At 39.5% G+C, this 24329-nt stretch overlaps 1 protein-coding gene and 1 pseudogene across 3 annotated transcripts in view; one reads left to right on the top strand and one right to left on the bottom strand.

Moving 5' to 3' along the window:
- DCDC2 (doublecortin domain containing 2) overlaps window positions 1–24329 on the bottom strand; it is a 208869-nt gene that overhangs the window by 144260 nt on the left and 40280 nt on the right. The window lies entirely within an intron of this gene.
- LOC132538177 (elongation factor 1-alpha 1-like) overlaps window positions 1–24329 on the top strand; it is a 45372-nt pseudogene that overhangs the window by 7319 nt on the left and 13724 nt on the right.

Below are 24329 nucleotides of genomic sequence, written 5' to 3'. Positions count from 1 at the left end.
ATCACAAGTGAATGTGATTTTTTTCCCTCAATAGCCATCACATCTGAGAATATGGAATTTAGCAAATTAATCAAACTAAAATGAAGTTCCAAAACCAAAAGCATAACTGAAATAAAAAAATGAAATTTTGTTGTTGTTGTTTTTGCAATGGGTTTGTTGGCTGCAAGAACACAGGTGTCATGAAAATTATAGCTTAATCTAAGTCAAAATGTGGGGGGGAACCTCACATTAACATCATGGTCACTGAACATATAGATACCATCAAGTCTACCGTAACTACTGGTCACATAATTTACAAATGTGGTATGATGGACAAAAGAGTCATATCAATTTTTGAAAAGGAAACTGCTGAAATGAGCAAGAGATGTTTGTAGTATATCTGGGTCTTCAATAACTACAAGCTGAAAATGACTGTGGTATTACCACTGGTCTCTCCCTGCAGAAATTCTAGACCAGTGAGTATTATGAGACCATCACTGAAAACTGAGGACACAGAAACTTTAACAAAAACATGATAATAGGAACATCTCAAGCTTATCGTGCTGTCCTGATTATTTCTGCCAGTATCAGTGAATTTGAAATAGGTATCGCAAAATATTTACAAACCTGTAAGAATGTCCTCCTGGCTTACACAACTAGGTGAAAAACAACTAACTGCTGATGTTAACAAAATAGATTCCATCAAACTACCCTATAGCCAGAAAAGATAAGAGGAACTGCTCTAAAATGTCAGGACATTAAGAATACAATAAGAAACAATCCTGACAGTAGCATTTGTACCAACATCTGGTTGGAATAGTGACAATATGCTGGAGTAAAGTGCTAACATGCCTTGGTTTGACATCCATAAAAATGACAACGCTGGGGACCGGGTGGTGGTGCACCTGGTTGAGCACACATGTTACAGTGCTCAAGGACCCAGGTTCGAGCCCCTAGTCCCCACCTGCAGGGGGAAAGCATGACAAGCGGTGAAGCAGGTCTGTAGGTGTCTTTCTATCTCCCCTACCCTCTCGATTAAATAAGTAAAGATAATAAAAAATAATTTTTTTAAAATGACAATGCTAGTAGTGAAATAGAAAAGGGATAGTGATAGTCAGAAGGAGCCCAGACAGAAGACCAAGAACTCTTTGGTCCCAGGTCATCAGAAGACACCATACTCAAGATACTCTAATTAGTCAAGCAGATTACACTCATGAAAATACAGAAAATGCCACACACCAAGTTGTGCAGAGGATTCCCATGCAACCATTAGAGGCCCCATATCTGAAGCTGACTGAGTGCATATGGGCACACCTTGTGAAGCCTCCACATAGACCAAAGAGATAATAGAGCTCTTTATAAAGACCTCCAGTTTCTGCCCAATGTGGACACTTCATCTGAAGACACATATCCCATCCCTTCTTTGAAGAAGCCTCTCTTCTCCTTCCCTCCAAACCGTTCCCTCCAGGGAGGGCTACGCTGCCCCTAATAAACGTGTCCAATAAAATCTCAAGGCTTCACTCTCAATTTCCTTTCGTTGATGGTGACCTGCAACCATTCTTGGGTGCATGGATCACATGAAGCAGAGAAATCAGTAACAGCATTATTTAAATTTATTCTGGATTGCATCCTTCCACCAACATATACAAATGACATACTCTTATATCCACACCTCCAAGACATTTACAAAATTGGCACTATTTGGTGCTATTCTGGTAGGCCAATTTGAGATTGGTGTCCTCAAACCTAGTATGCTGGTCAGGTTTCTTTAGTCACCATTACAAATGACAAGAAATTTGATCTGTTTTATTTTGACACCAAGGTTATTGCTGGGGCTCATGCCTATACAGTGAAACTACCACTCCTGGTGACCATTTTTTTTCTTTCTTTACTTGATAGGACAAGAGAAACTGAGAGGAGAGGAGGAAACAGAAAAGGAGAGAGACAGACAGTTACATTACTTAATTTCACTGCTCATGAAGCTGCTCCCCTCTTGTAGGTTGGGAGTGGGGGCTCAAGCCCATGCCCTTTTGTGCATAATAACATGTGTGCTTAACCACTGCCAGACTCCCCAGAGTGAAATCTGTTAAAAATGTAGCTGTGTGGAGTTGTAACCCTTCATCATATGATTTTGTTAATGTCTCCTTTCTTAAATAAATAAATAAAAATAAATAAATAATGTAGCAGGATACTTTGCATTCAATTCTTCCTGGTTAAAATGTGGGTTTCAATATCAAATTCAATAGCAAGGATGCTTGTCATGGCAATGTGCCTGTCCACAATGAAACAAGAGCGGCTCGGCAATGGGAGTACCTGTCTTCATGGCTTAGGTAATTATTCTGAACCAACCAGACTAATCTAGTTGGATGTGCACCTGTACTGAAGCTAAAAGAACAGATTAATCACTGTTATGAAAAGCTGGGGGATGGTCTCAAATTCTTGAAATCTGGTGATACTGCCATCTTCAATATGGTTCTTAGAGATCCTTTGTGTGTTGAAAACTACTTTGGCTCCCCTCTGCTCAGCTACTTTCTTTTATATGACATGAGACAGACAGTTGCTGTAGGTTTCGTCAAAGCAGTGGGTGAGAAGGCAGTTGGGGCTGGCAAAAACCTCCAAGTCTTTCCCAACGGCTCAGAAAACTAAATGAATACTATTCCAGTATCTATCACCCCAGTGTGATGGAAGAACAATCTCAACTTTTTGCCTCAATTGACCACTTATTTAATAGTAAAAGATTGGTTAATGATAACAAAACATCAGAAGAGAAGGAGAATGCTTTACTGAACAATTTTAGGGGTGTCTTTTATTTGTATGTGTGGCAGTTTTGTTATTACTTTTAATTTACTTTTATTAGTGATTGAGTAAGGATTTATAAGATTATAATATTACAAGGGTATAGTTCTATGCCACACCTATTACCAAAGTTCTGTTATTAGCTTTTTTGTTTTATGTATCTCATTACTGATCTTTATTCTTTTTTATTTTCTATTAGTAATTTAATATTGATTTACAAAATTATAAGGTAACAGGGGTATAATTCCACACTTTTCACTAAGAGACTTCTGTGTTCCCTACAGTGGAAACTGCATTAGTTCTCCAAAGATCACAGATATGGATTGACTATTATTTAGATAACTATCTATCAGTATATATATATATTTGTCCACTTTTTCTATGATCCTGCCTTCACTTCCTTCTTCTTCTTCTAGCGTTTGCCCATCTTCCGTTGCCAGTCAACAGCGTCAGGTTGAGCCTGATGTAAAGTTTCGAGACCTCCTTTGAATCTGGAGAGGTGGCAGTCGTTGACTATGTGGGTCATTGTCTGTAGCCGCAGGGGCAGTTTGGGTCGTCTCTGGCTCCCCAGCAATGGAACATAGCGCGGCGCACCGGCCATGGCCTGTTCAATAGCGATTGAGGAGGGCCCAATCATAACGTGCTAGGTCAAAGCCAGGTTGGCGCTTGCAGGGGTCTGTGATGAGGTGTTTGTTCTTGACCTCAGCTGACTGCCAACTCTGTTTCCAAGAGTCTGGAACAGAGAAGTTCAGTGTAGGTATAGGGGACCAGATTGGGTGACGAGACGTCAAGCGTTGAACAGGGTGGGCGAAGATATCCGCGTATATTGGCAGGTCCAGTCGAGCGTAGACGTGGGAAATGAACTTAGATGATGCCGCATCCCGACGAATATCTGGCGGGGCGATGTTGCTAAGAACTGGCAGCCATGGAACCGGGGTGGAACGGATGGTTCCAGAAATTATCCTCATGGAGGAATATAATTTGGAATCGACCAAGTGGACATGGGGGCTACGGAACTATACTGGGGCACAGTATTCTGCAGTGGAATAGCATAATGCCAGAGATGATGATCATAGTGTGGAAGCGTTCGCGCCCCATGAGGAGCTGGCCAGTCTTGCAATGATGTGATTCCTCGCGCCCACCTTTGCTGCAGTTTTTATGAGATGTTCGTGAAATGACAGAGTGAGATCGAGAGTAACGCCAAGATAGACTGGCTGGGCTTCATGCCGGATTCTCGTATCGCCAAGCTGTACATTAAGCTCATGTGAGGCCGAGGCATGGTGTAGATGGAAAACAGATGATACCGTTTTTGCAGTGCTAGGGATTAGTCGCCATTTTTTACAGTAATCAGATATCAGAGAGTGAGTGTTTCAGATATCTATATCTGAGTGAGAGTTATCAGATATCTTTCGTGAGTGTTTCCTCGAGGATGTTGAACTTGGATGCCTGAGTTGCACAGCAGATGTCATCGGCATAGATGAACTTCCTTGAAGAAGTTTCTGGGAGGTCATTAATGTAAATATTAAATAGCGTAGGAGCCAGAACAGAGTCCTGGGGGAGGCCACTTGAGACTAGTCTCCATCTGCTAGACTTGTCACTCAGATGCACCCGGAATCTTCTGTTTAGGAGAAGAAACGATATAGTGTTGGCCACCCATGGAGGCAGGCATCTTGAGATCTTGACTAGGAGACCACGATGCCAGACCGTGTCATAGGCTGCTGTGAGATCAACAAAGACAGCACCCATCTTTAAATTCTTCTGGAATCCATTTTCAATGTAAGTTGAGAGGGCCAGGGCTTGTTCTCAGGTAGATCTTCCTGGGCGGAAACCAGCTTGGGCGGGTGATAGGAATTTCTCTGTAAGATGAGAAATACATGACAAAAGCAGCCTCTCAAGGAGTTTGTAATACACGGAGAGGAGAGAAATTGGTCTATAGCTGGCAGCCAGTGTTGGTTCTTTCTTTGGTTTCAAAACCGCTATTATCTTCGCATGACGCCAAACTTTGGGCATAGACTCAGATTCCAAGATGTGGGACAGGAATGAAGCGAGCCACTTCTTTGCCGCGGGACCCAGGTTAAGAATGAGTTCTGGGGTGATGTTATCATAGCCAGCAGCTGTTCCCGGTTTAACCCTCTTCAAAGCATCTTCCAGTTCAGACAGTGTAAAGGGAGAGAGTTTTGGAGATGGACAAGATAAATGGAAGTGGGATGACCACTCATGGGAAATTTCTCTTTTCCAGACTGGGTCGATTTTAGCACATCCAACTTGAGTTAGGTGACTGGCCACTGAGTTTGGAGATACGGGAGGATGGGAGACAGAAGGGGGTTGGCTACCGGCACCCAGACTGTGAAGAAGCTTCCAGGCCTTCCTACTTGAGTGGGTGAAGTTCAGACTTTCCGTGAGTTGTTGCCAGCGGGCTTGGCGTGCTGCATCCAGGGAGGCAATGAGATGGTCAGCCACATCTGGGTCGCCCAACTCATCATACTGCTTTAGTAGTTGCTCGCATTCAGCATCAAGACAAGGCGTATAGTTAGCACGTCTCCCATGAGGAATGGCTTGGGAAGCTGCTTTGAAGATGGCTGTAGGAATCTTCAGAGGGGATAGAGTTAATTGGAATTGCAGGAATAGATTTGTTGGTAAGATCACTGAACAGACGCCAGTTTGCTTTCCGAAAGTTCCATCTTAGTTTCTCCGAGCACAGAATCAGTGGGAGCTGGAGACCAATGTGGATGATAGCTGGGCGGTGATGACTGTGCGGGAAGTCCTTGAGAACTTGTCTCGTAGTGGGAAAGGCTTGGCCGTTGACTGTGCTAATCCAGCACAGGTCGGGTGACGAGTCTTTATTCCATCTAGCACTGTGAAAAGAGCCTGGCTGTTTGGGATCGTATAATAGGGAGAGGTCATTCACTGAAGCCCAGTTGGCTAAGATAGAGCCGTCAGCACAAGTGGAGGAATATCCCCAGTCTTGGTGATGACTATTAAAGTCTCCAACGTAAATGGCTGGGTGAACTTCCTAAGTCATACCTACTACCTCTGAGAGTTATTCTCTTTCCTAATACACCTTCCTAGTCCTATTCTTAACTCTAGCACTATCTTCCCAGACAATATTTTTAGTCCACCTGCATGTTAGGTATCAGGCTCAAGCAAAAATTACTGAAGTCATGGGCCCATTGGAACATACCTAAAATGGGCTATCTAGCTTCTTTCCACTCAAAGACCTCTAATTCCATCTATTTTAGTCCTACTTTTGGGTTCCTGTTTATTAAACATTTTGTCCTGCTTTATGTTTTACTGCCTTTCAGCCACCAAGTTGCAGACACTATCATGATTCCATCCTGACTCCCCTGGGCAGACAACCTCACCAATGTGTCCCAAAGTCTCATCTCCCCAGAGCCCTACCCCACTAAAGAAAGAAAGAGACAGGCTAGGAGTATGGATCGACCTGCCAAAGTCCATGTCCAGTGGAGAAGCAATTACAGAAGCCAGACTATCCACCTTCTGCATCCCATAAAGAATTTTTGTCCATACTCCCAGAGCAATAAAGAATAGGGAAGTTTCATGGTCCAGGAGATAGGGCAGTAGATAAGGCATTGGACTCTCAAACATGAGGTCTTGAGTTCAGTCCCTGGTATCACATGTACCAGAGTGATGCCTGCTTCTTTCTCTTTCTCCTCCTATTTTTCTCATCAATAAATAAATAAAATATTTCAAAAAAAAAAGGAAGTTTCCAATAGAGAAGATGGAACACAGAACTCTGGTGGTGGGAACTGTATGGAATTATTCCCCTATTACCTTGCAATCTTGTTAATCATTATTATATCACTGATAAAAAATAAAAATAATAAAATATCGCCTACATTTTGCTTCACTGTCTGTGGAAGCTTATGTGAATTTCCCATATTAATTATTTTTTTCTCCTATTAGTCAGCTGGTGTTAAGTTTGATTACCTTAGCAGGTGGCATCACAATCAATTCACAGTTGAGAAAAGTGAGGTTATAGGTCAAACCAGCCAAAAAAATTTTAACTATAAATCCTGGTATCGCTCTATTTTATATTGGCATTTTGTTCACTTCTATTGACATTTCATTTGTGAACACTACTTACTTAAAATGAATCCCTTCTAATAACTTCAGGGTCTTTAGCAACTGACAAAGCAAGTGATGTGTCTGAATTTCATATATATAACTTGTAACAAGTTATATATATGAAACAACAATATATATGAAAGTTATATATATGAAACAAGTTATATATATGAAACAAGTTATATATATGAAACAACAATCTCTGCAACAATCCACTTTTAGTTACTCTCTTAACATTATGAAAAGATTGAAGATATAGATTGTTACTAGTAAACAATAAATATTCTTTAGATAAAAATATTTTCAGCCTAGTAAATAAGGCTAATTTGTCTCTCTCCCTATTAATCTCTTCTTGATATTTATGCAGCTTGATTTACAACTTAATGTTCAACATTTGTTCCTCTCTAAAAGATTATTAAGATGAAAAAGCACAAGAATATGAGGTCTAGAGGCAGGTGTTGGCACATCTTGTAGAAAGCACATATTACAGAGTACAAGGACCCACGTTCATGCCCCTGGTCCCCACCTGCGGGGGTTGGGGGGAGCTTCATGAGTGTTGAAGTAGTGTCTCTCTGCCTCCCTGTCTCCCCCTTGCCTCTCAATTTCTCTGTCTTTATCCAAAATTGATAAATATATAAATAAAATATTAAACCAAAGAAATATTTTTAAAAGAATATGACATCTAGATTAATGTTCTACCATTTCAATAGACTACTCTGAGAGAAGTATAAATTCTCTGACAGTAAACAATATAGTCTGGGTGCCAAATGATGTATAATAACTGTTACTTGTTGAATAACCAAATGTGAATAGTTTGTCCAAGAATGTACATCTCCTCTCTATATGAAAAAGCTTGGCAAGATTGCCTGTAAGTCACAGAGAAAAATCTAAATTTCCTGTTTATAAGCATTCAACTAACGATTTTAAAGTGGATCCCCAGTGTAGGCTTATTTTTTCAGTTACTAGGTCTCCAGGTAATAAAGAGAGTAGATTCCTATAAAAGACACCACAGGGGACATTAAACTGGCTATACTTTGGACAGGCAAATACCCATTACTTATGAATTAACTTAATTGAAGACATAAGTCACATCTGAATATCTTCAAGGAAAGGTAAAATTTGCATAGTTTGAATGTTATAAGAGATGATAATTTGTTATGATCATGGCAATTTTCTGTCAAGTTTGAGGTATATGATCCGCCATGCCCCAGGAGCATCTTACCCAAGATAATTGACAACACAGTTATGACATGTTGAGCTTCTGTGTCCTTGCTCATGGCCTTCTACTTCAATCTCAGGAGGACCATTATTCTAATGACTTTTCAAGTCACAGTTCTTTTCTAAAGAATCCTTTCTTAGATCCCTTTGCCAAGTAATGCTCATTTTATTCTCTTTGGTATGTTCTTTAACCTTGCCTTAAACGTTGCAGTAAACTCTTCACAATTTAACTGCTGTTATTTGTTTACATATCTCTCATTCCTGCTAGACTACAAACTACTCCTTGAAAAATTGGGCCCAAGGGGCCAGATGGTGGTGCACCTAGTTGAGCGCACATGTTACAATGCACAAGGACCCAGGTTCAAACCCCCAGACCCCACCTTCAGAAGGAAAGCTTTATGAGTGGTGAAGCAGTGCTGCAGGTATCTCTCTTTCTCTCTCCCTCTCTATCTCCTTCTACGCTCTTGATTTCTGGCAGTCTCTATCCAATAAATAAAGACAATAAAAAAATTAAAAAGAAAAAGAAAAAATGAGCCCACATTTTTCTCATTTCTCATCCCAGTCACCCAGTTCATTCTCTGACATACAGTAGATATCCACAAAATATTTCTTGATGACTACAAGTCAAAGACAGATAAATGAGATATATATATATATATATACACATATTTTTCCAATTCCCAATGAGGACTGTAGCTTGAGTCACAGAATCTGAATGGAAACTTATGCCAATTCATTTCCAAAGGTTACATTTTGCATTATATCATATGTCAAGGATAAACAATGTTAAACTGAAGCATTGAAATAAAAACATGGGCATGTCCTACTAAAGGAAGCATGTAAATTAACACTTGAAGCAATAATTCAAGCTAAATCTGGTATATTCATTTTTAAGTCTATGTATGTATGTTGTAAATATAAATAATATAGATATCTAGTGAGCAAGGAGACATATGAAAAATAATAATATAACTGAAGGAGAAAGTTCATCTTCATTCTTTTTGCACAAAAGACAGACTTCAAGTTTATTTTATTTATTTGTTTTTTACTTGCTTTCCTGATCATAAAGTGTCATATTAAGTAAAAAAAAAATTAATTTAATTTAATTTTTTTTTATTTTTTTATGTTGTTGTTGTTGTTTTAACCAGAGCACCATTCAGCTCTGGCTTATGGTGGTGCAGGGGGTTGAACCTGAGACTTGGAGGACCAGGCACGAGAGCCTGTTTGTATGACCATTATTCTATCTCTCCCCTCCCTTGATTAAGTCTTCCACAAACTTAGATTTTTTTAAAGAGCAGTCGGGAAAAGAACACTACCACATTTCTGCTTTATTTCACCTTTACTCTGCAGCCCCCAAATTATACTGATAAGATAAAAAAGGATGATATCTTGGGAGTCAGAACACAGTGCAACAGATGATGTAGACAGAAATTAACACTAGCTGCCTAATGTTCTATGCAGAATAAGAAAATTGGAGAGGGATTCCTTCTGTAAACCCAAACTAAAATCTATCTTTTTAAAAAATATTTATTTATTTTCTTTTGTTGCCCTTGTTTTTTTTTTTATTGTTGTAGTTATTGGTGTCGTCACTGTTGGATAGGACAGAGAGAAATGGAGAGAGGAGGGAAAGACAGAGAGAGGGAGAGAAAGACAGACACCTGCAGACCTGCTTCACAGCTTGTGGAGCGGCTTCCCTGTAGGTGGGAGCTGGGGGCTCGAACCAGGATCCTTAAGCTGGTTCTTGCGCTTTGTGCCACGTGCACTTAGCCCTCTGCGCTACGGCCTGACTCCCAAAATCAATCTATTTTAATATTTACCCTACTTCATACCTTAACTACATTTAATAAAATAGGAAAAGAATCCATGTGAAGATACAAAATCTGACCACAAGAATTACTGAATCTTCTCTAATCCATATCCTATTTACCAACCTTTATATTTATAATGGCAAAATAAAGGCATGAAAGAATTAATGTAGGGAAGATCCTGTGTTCAAATTTCATTCTAGGTGCTGAAATGTCTCAATGGTAGAACACATACCTCAAATATATAGGGCCCTGGGTTTGACCCTTGGCACTGATTAAAATATATTCCATATTCCACTTCTTTCCATTTAATTATAGTGGTTACAGAGTATAAAGTACTGGAAAAAAGTAAACACATGTATTTAAGATAGCACATTTCTTACACTGTCTTGTATCAGAAGAGAGGTGAGGGTCAACAGCTACTTTAACCTTCAAATGAAAAATACTTCAAGTGGTAGACCCAACTCCAGCTTTGGTGAAACCATTACTACAAAAATGCAAAATTATTTTCTTAATTCCACTTAATTAAGAATTTTCTTAATTCTTAATTTTCTTAATTCTTAATTCCATTTAGAATTACTGTACCCCAGTTAGCAATTATTATAAAGCAGAAGCCAGTTTTTGTTTGCAAGAGCTGTCTAGTCAATTCCTGGCTGATCCCTCCTGGTATTGCTTTCATTATGAGCACTCAGAAGAATAAGCGGTGTTTGGATGGCTTGTTGTTGCAATTAAGTTTCTAGGTTACCAGATACCAAACAACTGAGGGGTGAATGTGACTTCTAGACATACTGTTCCAAAGATTCTAAAACCTGCCATATGCATCACAAGATAAATTGCAATCTTTACACACATGGGGAGTAGAATAATAAATCAAAGTAAAAGGTCGGCCTGTATAAACATTATTTGTTGGACAACTTTGCACTAAAAAGTAATTTTGTCTGACTTCAAAGGAGGAGGAATTTGGCCTCCAAAACAATCAAAAAACTTGGTCATTTAATATGGACCACCACGAAGACCACAGGAATTTTGCTCTTGAAGAGATAACTCACTGGGTAGAGTTTGGAGGCACTTATCTTTCAGTACTGTTGTCTCTCTCTCTCTCTCTCTCTCTCTCTCTCTCTCTCTCTCCATTTCCATCTCCATCTCACTATCTGCTCCCCCTCTCTGAAAATGCAGCATGTAGTGTGGTGAAAGTGCATATGGGCAAGACCCCAGTTCTAAAAAAAAAAAAAAATGGGGGTTTGTATTTCTGGTTATGTAAATCTATCTTCTTAATTCAACACTGATCCATTTCTTTCTAGATTACAGTGGGCTGAGAGAATCTCAGAGCTCAAAAAAAACACAGACAATTCAAAAGAAAGAAAATAACTACAGACACTAAGGGTCTGAGAAATAAGGTCCAGGGATTTTAAACAATGACTATTCCATTTTAAAAGGGGGAGAAGCCTATTTCTATCTTTCTCTAGTGGGTCAGGTCTCTGAAAAGATGAGGTTTCAGGACACATTGGGGAAGTCTGCCCAGAGAAGTCAGGGTGGAATCATGGTAGCGTTTGCAACTTGATGTCTGGAAGGTGTCAGGACATAAATTGGGACAAAATTGTTAATGAACAGGTACTAGAAAGCTGGAACATAGCAAATGATATTAGAGATCTTAGGCTGAAAGAAAGCTTGAAGTCCATTTAGGCACGTTTCTATAGGGGCCCACGACTATGGTTGTTTTTGCTTGAGTTTGATAGCTAGCATGAAATTGGATAAAAACATTGAGAAAATGGTGCAGAATAGAGAAAAGGGCTAGAGAGTTGGATTAGGTCAGACAGTAGCTCCCATTCTTGAAAATATTCTGTGAATAGAACCATAAATATATTTATATTTAGGACCAGAGCCTGTGTAAATTTCTTCTTTTTTTTTTTTTTTTTTACCAGAGCACTACTCAGCTCTGGCTTATGGTGGTGCAGGGGATTGACCCTGGGACTTTGGAACCTCAGGCATGAGAGTCTTTTTGCATAACCATTATGGTATCTACCACATGTTTATATATGTATTATTCACAATAGCCAAAACATGGAATCAACAAATGACTAGATTGAAAAGCTGTGGTAAATTCATCCTGCTCTGCCAATGGTTCTGAAGTGAGTGCAGCCTAGAATGTTCCCAGCTGTGATTATTGACTGTGAGCTCAATCTGACAGAGACCTGGAAGTTGTACAAGCTCCTGTGCTAAATATGAATGTATATTGGTACCAGGTTAGATCATTGTATCAAAGTTAATTGCATTTATATATATTCTTCAAGTTTGCAAGCAACTCTCTGCCCTAATCCTTCTTCCTAGTTCAATATTTTATTTATTTATTTATTTATTTATTTGGATAGAGACAGATAAAAATCAAGAGGGGAGTGAGGAGATAGAAAGAGAGGGAGAGAGAGAGAGAGAGAGAAACACCTGTGGCACTGCTTCACCACTTGTGAAGCTTTCCCCCTGCAGGAATGTTGTCTATAGACAACATTATCAAGAACTGAGATCCCTCCAGAACAAAAAATTGGACCACCTTACCTGTTAAGAATCCTAAGCAGGAGACCAGGGAGGGAGCATAATGGTTATGCAAAAGACTCCCTTGTCTGCGGCTTAAATCCATCAGAAGCCTCAAATTCAATCCATGTAAACCATAAATCAGACTGAGCAGTGCTCAGGTTATAAAAAAAAGAAATTCTGTGTACACCTATGTTCATAGCAGCACAATTCATAATAGATAAAACCTGGAAGCAACCCAGGTGCCCAACAACAGATGAGTGGCTGAGAAAGCTGTGGTACATATACACAATGAATACTATACAGCTATTTAGAACAATGAACCCATCTTCTCTGACCCATCTTGGATGGAGCTAGAAGGAATTATGTTAAGTGAGCTAAGTCAGAAAGAATAAATATGAGTATGAGATGACCCCACTCATCAACAGAAGTTGAGAAAGAACAGAAAGGGAAACTCTGATTTAGTTCACTTAACATAACTCCTTCTAGCTCTGTCCAAGATGGGTCAGAGAAGGTGGGTTCATTGTTCTTGATAGCTGCATAGTATTCCATTGTGTATATATACCACAGCTTTCTCAGCCACTCATCTGTTGTTGGGCACCTGGGTTGCTTCCAGGTTTTAGCTATTATGAATTGTGCTGCTATGAACATAGGAGTACACACCTCTTTTTGGTTGGGTGTTATGGAGTCCTTGGGGTATAACCCCAGGAGAGGAATTACTGGGTCATATGGAAGGTCCATATCTAGCCTTATGAGAGTTTTCCAGACTGCTCTCCACAGAGGCTGTACCAATTTACATTCCCACCAGCAATGTAAAAGGGTTCCTCTGTCCGCACATCCTCTCCAGCATTTGTTGCTGCTGTCCTTTTTGATGTTTGCCATTCTTACAGGAGTGAGGTGGTATCTTAGTGTTGTCTTAATTTGCATTTCTCTGACAATCAGTGACCTAGAGCAGTTTTTCATATGTTTGTTAGCCTTTTGGATCTCCTCTGAGGTGAATGTTTTGTTCATATCCTCTGCCCATTTTTGGATGGGGTCATTTGCTTTTTTGCTGCTAAGTTTGCTGAGCTCTTTATATATTTTGGTGATTAGTTTCTTGTCTGATGTCTGGCATGTGAAGATCTTCTCCCATTCTGTGAGGGGTCTCTCTGTTTGTTTAATAGTTTCTTTGGATGTGCAGAAGCTTTTCAATTTGATGTAGTCCCATTGGTTTGTTTCTGCTTTAGTCTTCCTTGCAATTGGGTTTGCTTCATCAAAGATGTCCTTGAGGTGTAGGTGGGAAACTGTTTTACCAATGTTTTCCTCTAAGTATTTGATTGTTTCTGGTCTGACATCTAGGTCTTTGATGAGTATGGGATGATCCCACTCATCAACAGAAGTTGACTAAGAAGATCTGAAAGGGAAACTAAAAGCAGGACCGGATCAAATTGTAAGTAGGGCACCAAAGTAAAAACCCAGTGGTGAGGGGTAGACATGTAGCTTCCTGGGCCAGTGGGGGTGGGAGTGGGCGGGAGGGATGGGTCACAGTCCTTTGGTGGTGGGAATGGTGTTTAGGTACACTCCTAGCAAAATGTAGACATATAAATCAGTAGTTAATTAATATGATAGGGGGAAAATCAATTGTATGTCTCAAAGTTTCTCAAAACACAAACTGAATCTTTTTAATATATAGGCTGTGTATTTGATATGCGGACTCTCTCAAAAGCCTAGACCAAGCAGATTAGAAGCATCCAACAGCACAGCTATATACAAGATACTGGATATTGTACAGCAAACCATAACAAAGGGACTTTTCAAAGTTAACCCAATTAACAAATAATGTGATGATAACATTAACTATCGATTGTCTTTTTGAACCCTAAGACAGCAGGAACCTCACATCTCCACTATAGAGCCCCTACTTCCCCCAGTCCTGGAACCCTTGGATAGGGCCAACTTTCCCATATGCATCTCCCAATCCAAACCAAATAATATTGCATCCGCCGATCACAACCTAACCAACGCAACGATTGCCACCTCAACATGCTTCATCTCAGACTGTGTCCAGAGACTTCACGTGTGGAATGACAACCCTTCAGCTTCATTACTCGGGTGAGACCTTTCCTTTTATAGTACACTCTAATTTCATCTCAGGTAGTTCACTTTCTAACAAAGTCCCATAACCTAGATATACACCAGTTTCTGTGAGAGAGAGAGCTTATGTTCACATGTACCCATAAACTACTGCAAAATATATACCTGAAAGCAGAAGTACACTAGAGTTTGCAGCGAGTACCTCCCTAACACTTCCTCTCCACTATTCCAAGCTTGGGATCCATGATTGCTCAACAAATTGTTTGGCTTCGTATGTTAACTCTCTTTTCAATCACCAGGTTCCAGATGCCACCAGGATGCTGGCCAGGCTTCCCTGGATTGAAGACTCCACCAATGTGTCCTGGAGCTCAGCTTCCCCAGAAACACACCTTACTAGGGAAAGAGAGAGGCAGACTGGGAGTATGGACCGACCAGTCAACGCCTATGTTCAGCGGGGAAGCAATTACAGAAGCCAGACCTTCTACCTTCTGCAACCCTCAATGACCCTGGGTCCATGCTCCCAGAGGGCTAGAGAATGGGAAAGCTATCATGGGAGGGGGTGGGTTATGGAGATTGGGTGGTGGGAATTGTGTGGAGTTGTACCCCTCCTAACCTTATGTTTTTGTTCATTAATCCTTTCTCAAATAAAAAATTAAAAATTAAAAAATTTAAAAAAAAGAAAGGGAAACTCAAAGCAGGATCTGACTAAATCTGGAGTAGGGCACCAAAGTAAAAACCCTGTGGTGAGGGTAAGTGTGGACATTCAGCTTCCCAGGGCAGTGGGGGATGGGGTGAGGGGTGGGATGGGACACAGTCTTTTGGTGGTGTGAATGGTATTTATGTACACTCCTATTCATTGGTAGTCATATAAATCACTATTTAATTAACATGAGAGGGGAAAATTGTATGTCTCAAACATTTTAAAGCACAGACTAAATCTTTTTAATACATAGGCCGAGTCTTTGATATGTTGACTTTCTCAAAAGCCTAGACTAGGGAGAACAGAAGCAACCGGTGGCACAGCTATATACAAGATGTTGGGTATTATACAGCAAATCCTAACAAAGGGACTTTTCAAAGTTAACCCAATTACCAAATAATGTGTTGACAACAATAACTATTCATTGTCTTCTTGAACCCTAAGACAGCAGGAACCTCACATTTCCACTGTAGAGCCTATATTTCCCCCAGTCCTGGAACCTGAGGGTGGGGAACACTTTCCTGCATGCTCCTTTCAATTCATATCAAATAATATTGCATCTGCCGATCACAACCTAATCAATGCAATGAGTGCCACCCCAACATGCTTCACTTCAGACTGTGTCCAGAGACTTCAGGTGTGGAATGAAAACCCTTTAGCTTCATTACTCAGGTGAGACCTTTCCTTTAATAGTATTCTTTAATTCCATTCCAGGTGGTTCACTTCCTAACAAAGTCCCAAACCTAGATATATACCAGGTCCCCTGAGATAGAACATATGTTCACACGTATCCATAAACTAGGGCAAAATATATACTTGAAAGCAAAAGTACACAATAGTCTGCAGTGAGTACCCCCCCCCAACACTTCATGTGCACTATTTTAGCCTTTAGGTCCATAATTGTTCAACAATTTGTTTGGTTTTGTATGTTAACTCTCTTTTCAGCCACCAGGTTCTAGATGCCATCATGATGCCAACCAGACTTCCTTGGACAGACAACCCCACCAATGTGTCCTGGAGCTCCACTTCCCCAGAGACCCACCCTACTAGAAAAAGAGAGAGGCAGACTGAGAGTATGGATCGACCAATCAATGCCCATGTTCACCGAGGAAGCAATTACAGAAGCCAGAGCTTCCACCTTCTGCAACCCACAATGACCTTGGGTCCATAGTCCCAGAGGGAGAAAGAATGGGAAAGCTATTAGGGGAGGGGATGGGATATGGAGATGTGGTGATGGGAATTGTGTGGAGTTGTACCCCTTCTATCCTACGGTTTTGTTAATGTCTCCCTTTTTAAATAATAAATAAATAAATAAATTCTAAGCAGTACTAATAGCAGGTAAGAAAGGTAGAGGAATGAAGATTAGAAAAGAAAATCATACATATTATTTCCAGCCCCACCAAAATAATTCCTTTGTCAAGTATATATTGACTATTATATCTAATAATTAACATCATTTTATCCCCTATACTCCACTGATTTATATAAAGCAATAATAATGACATTTACAATATTTACAGATTGCAAATTATTGAGATAGAGTGATGTTATTTTTGTTTATTCATGTACCCCCCCCCTTTTTTTTCCAGAGCACTGCTTATCTCTGATATATGGTGCTTCGGGAGATTGAACCTGAGACTCTGGGGCCTCAGGCATAGAAGACTCTTTGCATAACCATTATGCTACCTACCCCAGCTCATATCCCCTTTTTAATGTATTTATATCATGTGATCATAACCATCTCCCAAATGTCAACTCGACAGTTGCTCCAGATGGAATGAATGGTAAGTGTCACTTAGTATCTACAGATGATTTTATATGTGATCACTGTGCTTCCACTTTCCTCATTTGGTCTTGTTCTGGTAAGCAGTCATAGTCACTTACCAGTTATTCAATTCACAGGAACATTATAATCAGCTGCAATATGAGTCCCAAGTATATGTCAGCCACAGTATTAGAACTTAATATAGATGTAAGTGTTTTTAGTAATAACAAGAATTTTTATTTATTTTTATTTTATTTAAAACAATATTTTATTTATTGCAACTTATTAGATAGAGGCAAAGAGTAATCGAGCGGGAAGGGTTAGAGAGGGAGAGAGACAGAGCAGCACCTGCAGCACTGCTTCTCTGCTCACAGAGCTCCTCCATCCCCTGCCCCACAGATGGGGACTGGGTGCTTGAACCCAGATCTTTTGTTTTTTGTTTTTTGTACTTTAATTTTTATTTATTTATTTATTTTATATTACAGAATTACATGTCGACAGGGGTTTGAATCCACATTATTCCAGCCACCAGAGTTCTGAATCTTCATTCTCCCCACTGCAATCCACCACAGTTCCCCTAAGGTTGTAGACATGGGCCAGTCATCATCTCTACAACTATCTGTCCACATTTATACAAAGTTTCCCCCTTTTTTTCTGATTCAATCCTCTCTTCCCCTCCAAGCTATTCATGACAGCATAACTACCTCCATATGTCCCTTTCCTTTTCCTTCTCTCTCTCTTTCTCTCCCTCTCTCTCTCTCTCTCTCTTTCTCTCTCTCTCTCTCTCTCTCTCCTGAGCTGGAGTTCAGAGCCCTCTTATCTTCATCCTATCACTTCTCCCCCCACTGGGAGTATGGATTAAGGTTGTTTTGGGGGAGCAGAAGGTAGGAGTTCTGGCTTCTGAAATTGCTTCTCCAATGAGCATGGTCGTTGACAGGTCAATCCATACCCCCAGCCTATAACAAGAATTTTTTTTTTTAAGGAAGGTAACAGTATTTTCCCATTTCAATCAAAGAATGTGAGATTCATAAGTGCAAAGTGGCTTCAATTGAGAAAGGGGAAGTTTATCTCCAACATAGGATGGCCTTCTTTCAATCTTGAAAGTTGTTTTGTTTATCTAATAACTTAGTAGATGTTACTCAAAATGTCTGGTGACAATAGCTAAAGAAACCAAATGGCTCTTTGACAAAAAACTTTGTTTATTTTTTTTAGAAAAACTATTCATGATTCTTTGCTCAATATCTCCTTTTCTTTGTTTTTAATTTCTTTATTGGGGAATTAATGTTTTACATTCAACAGTAAATACAATAGTTTGTACATACATAACATTCCCCAGTTTCCCATATAACAATACAACCCCCACTAGGTTCTCTGTCATCCTTCATGGACCAGTATTCTCCCCACCCATTCTCCCCACCCATTCACCCACCCCAGAGTCTTTTACGTTGGTGTGATATGCCAATTCCAGTTCAGGTTCTACTTCTGTTTTCTTTTCTGATCTTGTTTTTCAACTTCTGCCTGAGAGTGAGATCATCCCATAGTCATCCTTCTGTTTCTGACTTATTTCACTTAACATGAATTTTTCAAGGTTCATCCAGGATCGGCTGAAAACGGTGAAGTCACCATTTTTTACAGCTGAGTAGTATTCCACTGTGTATATATACCACAACTTGCTCAGCCACTCATCTATTGTTGGACACCTGGGTTGCTTCCAGATTTTGGCTATTACAAATTGTGCTGCCAAGAACATATGTGTACACAGATCCTTTTGGATGGATGTGTTGGGTTCCTTAGGATATATCCCCAGGAGAGGAATTGCAGGATCATAGGGTAGGTCCATGTCTAGCCTTCTGAGAGTTCTCCAGACTGTTCTCCACAGAGGTTGGACCAATTGACATTCCCACCAGCAGTGCAGGAGGGTTCCTTTGACCCCACATCCTCTCCAGCATTTGCTGCTGTTACCTTTTCTGATGTATGACATTCTCACAGGAGTGAAGTGGTATCTCATTGTTGTCTTTATTTGCATTTCTCTGACAATCAGAGACTTGGAGCATTTTTTCATGTGTTTCTCTACCTTTTGTATCTCTTCTGTGGTGACTATTCTGTCCATGTCCTCCCCCCATTTTTGGATGGGGTTATTTGTTGTCTTGTTGTTGAGTTTGGCAAGCTCTTTATATATTCTGGTTATTAAACTCTTGTCTGATGTATGGCATGTAAAGATCTTCTCCCATTCTGTGAGGGGTCTATTGGTTTGGATAGTGGTTTCTTTTGATGTGCAGAAGCTTTTTAATTTGATGTAGTTCCATAGGTTTATACTTGCCTTAGTCTTCTTTGTAATTGGACTCATTTAATTAAAGATGTCTTTAAAATTTATGCGGAAAAGAGTTCTGCCAATATTTTCCTCTAAGTATCTGATAGTTTGTGGTCTAACATCCAAGTCCTTGATCCACTTGGAATTTATATTTGTATTTGGTGAAATAGAGTGGTTCAGTTTCATTCTTCTTCATGTTTCAACCTATTGTTTCCAACACCATTTGTTGAAGAGACTCTGCTTTCCCCATTGAATAGTCTGGGCCCCTTTGTCAAAGATTAGATCTCCATAGCTGTGGGGGCTCACTTCTGGGCTCTCAATTCTATTCCACTGGTCAGTGTGTCTATTCATGTTCCAGTACCAAGCAGTTTTGATGACAATGGCCCTATAATACAGTTTGAAATCTGGGAGTGTGATGCCTCCAGTTCTGTTCTTTTTTCTCAAGATTGTTTTGGCAATTCTAGGTCTTTTCTGGTTCCAGATAAACATTTGTAGCATTTGTTCATTTTCTCCTAAAAAATGTGCTTGGGATCTTGATGGAGATGGCATTAAATTTGTAGATGGCTCTGGGTAGTATATTCATTTTGATGATGTTAATTTTTCCAACCCATGAACATGGAATATCCTTCCACTTCTTTGTGTCTTTTTCAATTTCCTTGAGTAGTGACTCATAATTTTCAGTATACAAGTCTTTCACTTCTTTGGTTAGGTTTACTTCTAGATATTTTATTGTTTTTGTTGCTATAGTAAATGGAATTGATTTCTGGATTTCAATTTCTTCTAACTTAGTGTTTGCATAGAGAAATGCCACTGACTTTTGAATGTTAATTTTGTAGCCTGACACCTTACTGTATTGCCTGATGATTTCCAAAAGCTTCTTGCTGGATTCCTTAGGTTTTTCTATGTATACTATAATGTTGTCTGCAAATAGGGAGAGTTTGACTTCTTCTCTTCCAATCTGTATCCCTTTAATTCCTTGCTCCTGCCTGACTGCTATGGCAAGAGCCTCCAATACTATGTTGAATAGTAATGGTGATAGTGGGCAGCCCTCTCTAGTACCTGATCTGAGTGGAAATGCTTCCAGTTTTTCACCACTGAGTATGAGGTTGGCTGTAGGTTTGCTCTATATAGACTCCACTATCTTCAGGAATTTTCCATCTATTCCCATTTTTTGTCATGTTTTGATCATAAATGGATGTTGGATTTTGTCAAAGGCTTTCTCTGCATCTATTGATATGACCATGTGGTTTTTGGTCTTGCTTTTGTTGATGTGGTGGATCACATTGATTGATTTACGTATATTAAACCAACCTTGCATGCCTGGGATAAACCCCACTTGGTCATGATGAATAATCTTTTTAATATACTGCTGTATCCGGTTGGCTAGAATTTTGTTCAATATTTTAGTATCTATGTTAATCAGATATATTGGTCTGTAGTTTTCTTTTTTGGTTGAATATCTCCTTTTCTTAGCCTTTCACACTCCATAGTAAATTTACATGTAAAAAATATTTTTAGTTTCCTGGGGGAGCACTTTTATAAGCAGACATAACATGCCAAAGCCATTTCAAATACTGTATTGGAAACATCAATGTAAATAACCCATACTATAGAGAATATTAGCAAAAGAAAAAAAGTCAGTTGAGAATACAACTAAAATAACTATGCAAGGTTTTGATTAATGATGACTGATTAAAGACAGGCACTAAGGAAATGAAAATTGTGCCTCTTCACTTCCTAAGTTGGCTTCTTTTATTATCACTAAATCAAACCATACCAAATAAATAAAACCCTCATCTTCCAAATATCCTTTCAAGAATAAAAAGACACTGGATTTTCTGTTAACTCAGTAAGAAATATATTCCTCTACAATAACACACACAGTTTCTCTTGGCTGTGAGCTCTTCAGGATTCTGTCTTAGTCACCAATTCATCCTCTGCATCATGTGCATAAAAGCCATATTTACACATTAAGCAGAACCTGGACTGCTGTTGGTGTATTACACCAAAGTAAAAGACTCTAGGGTGGGTGGGGGGCGCAGAGTACAGGTCCTATAAAAGGATGACAGAGGACCTAGTGGGGGTTGTATTATATAGAAAACTGAGAAATGTTATGCATGTACAAACTATTGTATTTACTGTCGACTGTAAAACATTAATTGCCCAGTAAAGGGGGGGGGGAGCCATCTTTACCTCATAATATTGTTGTGAGGACTGATTTAGGTATCATTCTTTCTAAAGTTCCTAAAATACTGAAAAGTATGATGAAAATAATATGCAAACACTTGTGATGAGTTCTAACTTTGTATATCATACAACATTTGGGTTGGCTATTGAGGGATACACAGAAAATCAAATTTTCAAAGATTTCTGACTATCACTATTGTCAAAAACTAAACACTTGAGCTGATGAGATACTGGTTATGCAAAAGATTCACATGCCTGAGGCTCCGAAGTGCCAGATTCAGTCCTCAGCACTACCATAAGCCATAGCTGAACAGTGCTCTGGAAAAGGAGGAGGAAGAGGAAGAAGAGAAGGGGCAGGAAAAGGAGAAGGAAGAGGAAAAGACTAGCTGTCTAACTGCTGAGTCCTGAAATCCAAGAACTGTCCAGCTAATCATTCCTCCCATATACAACCAATCACTGTATTGCCTCTCAACTTTGACTCTTCTACTATCTTCATATATTAATTAATACATTAATTTAAATGAAATGAACTCCTAGTTTCCAATTTTGCTACTGATAAAGCAATAATAACGACATTTACAATATTTACAGATTGCAAATTACTGAGATAGAGTGATGTTATTTTTGCTACAGTAGAAAAAATGATCATGTCAACTTCTACTAAGACTCTTTCAATAACTTCCAATTGGAAAGTCCAATATATTTTTTTAAAAAAACATTTTATTGTATGGTCCCTTTCTATCTCCCAAGTGTCACCTCTCACCTTTCAATGCCAATACTTTTAAATGTCTCAGACTAACAGAACTTATACACTGTGTATGAATGTGCCATATGCTCTCTCATCTACAGATATTCACGTTAGTTCCTGTGTATGGAAAATCCCTCTGTTTCCCAGGCTAACATCTACTCATCCTCTTTGTTCTCAATAGAAATGTCTTCTTTCCCCCAGTTCACATCAAATCAATGGGGGTTACCATCAACAATATTTATACACCTTTCCCATATTTGGAAACTACTCTCTTCCCTGGTCCAGCTTTCTGGTCCTTCTGCCAGCCATGATATCACCTCCCCAGACTATAATTAGGATCCACCTACATATCAGATTTCAGGCTCAAGGGCAAAAAGAAAAAGGAAAAAAAAAAAAAACACTAGTATAGTCACAGGCCCTTTGGAATATAACTAAGATATGCCTACTAGCTACCTACAAAACAGAGACCCCCCCCCCAACTCTTCATCTGCACTATTCCAGCCTTTGGGTCCATGATTGGTCAACAATTTGTTTGGCTTTGTATGTTAACTCTCTTTTCAGTCACCAGGTTCCAGATACTAGAATGATGCTGATCAGACTTCCCTGGACAGATGACCCCACCAATGTGTCCTGGAGCTCCACTTCCCCAGAGCCCCACCCTACTAGGGAAAGAGAGAGACAGGTTGGGAGTATGGATCGACCTGTCAACGCCCATGTTCAGCAATTACAGAAGCCAAACCTTCCACCTACTGCACCCCATAATGACCCTGGGTCCATGCTTCCAGAGAGATAAAGAATAGGGAAGCTTCCAGTGGAGGGGATGGTAAATGGAACCCTGGTGGTGAGAAATGTGTGGATTTTTACCCCTCTTATCCTATGGTTTTTTCAATACTTTCTATTTTTTCTATAAATAAATTTAATTTAAAAAGAAAAAGAAAAAAATGTCTTTTTTTCCCAGGAAATTTCCCCAGGAGGAGAGTCAACAAAAGTTTGCCTAGAAGGGAGTCGGGCCTAAGCGGGTTAAGCGCAGGTGGCGCAAAGCACAAGGACCGGCATAAGGATCCCGGTTCGAGCCCCGGCTCCCCACCTGCAGGGGAGTCGCTTCACAGGCGGTGAAGCAGGTCTGCAGGTGTCTATCTTTCTCTCCTCCTCTCTGTCTTCCCCTCCTCTCTCCATTTCTCTCTGTCCTATCCAACAACGACAACAACAATAATAACTACAACAATAAAAAAACAAGGGCAACAAAGGGAATAAATAAATAAAATCAATATTAAAAAAAATTTTTTTTTTAAAGTTTGCCTAGAGTGCCGGGAAAGAGCTAAACAGATAGAATGCACACTTTACCACGCAAGAGGAACCAAGTTCAAACCCCTGACACCACACGGGAGAATCATGCATGGTATCAGGAGAAGCTTTATGATAGAGCAGTATTGTAGTGTCTCTTCTCTCCCCCCGCCCTCTATCTATCTATCTATCTATCTATCCATCTATCTGAAATTTAAAAGGAAAAAAAATGTCCACCAAGAATGATAGCATCATGCAAGTGTAAAGCCTTGGCACCAGATATGAAAGGGAGAGAAAAGCTGGCATAGGACAGCTACACCTCAAAAGTCTATGTTTCCTGAACTTTCCCATACAACATGCTTCTATGTGATGGTTTTCTACTAGTCTATATTCTGTAGTAGACAGCAAATGTCATGAAAGTTAAAAACTTATATGGCCATATGTTGGGTCACAAAGACAGCCTAAACAAATATGTGAGTATTAAAGTCATATAATACATATTCTCAGACCATGATCATATGAAGCTATAAATCAACCACAAAATGAAAATAAATTCCCCCCAAAGTCTACAGACTAAAAAACATGCTCCTGAGTAACACATGGGTCATCAAAGAAATCAAAAAGAAATTAATAATTACCTCAATATCAACAAAAATAAAGAAACCAGCTATTAGACATTCAGCAAAAGGAGTCCTGGGAGGGAAGTTCACAGCAATATAGGCGCACATAAATAAAGGGAAATCACTAGTAAACCATCTAACAAACCAACTGAACCAGCTAGAAATAGAGCAACGAAGAGATCCCTAGTCACCAGGAGGCAGAAAATATTTAAAATTAGACCAGAAATCAAT

This window comes from Erinaceus europaeus, chromosome 4 (genome assembly GCF_950295315.1).
Source record: "Erinaceus europaeus chromosome 4, mEriEur2.1, whole genome shotgun sequence".
NCBI classification, from domain to species: domain Eukaryota; kingdom Metazoa; phylum Chordata; class Mammalia; order Eulipotyphla; family Erinaceidae; genus Erinaceus; species Erinaceus europaeus.
Note: the sequence above shows the minus strand (reverse complement) of the source record. Positions and strands in the feature narration are given on the sequence as shown.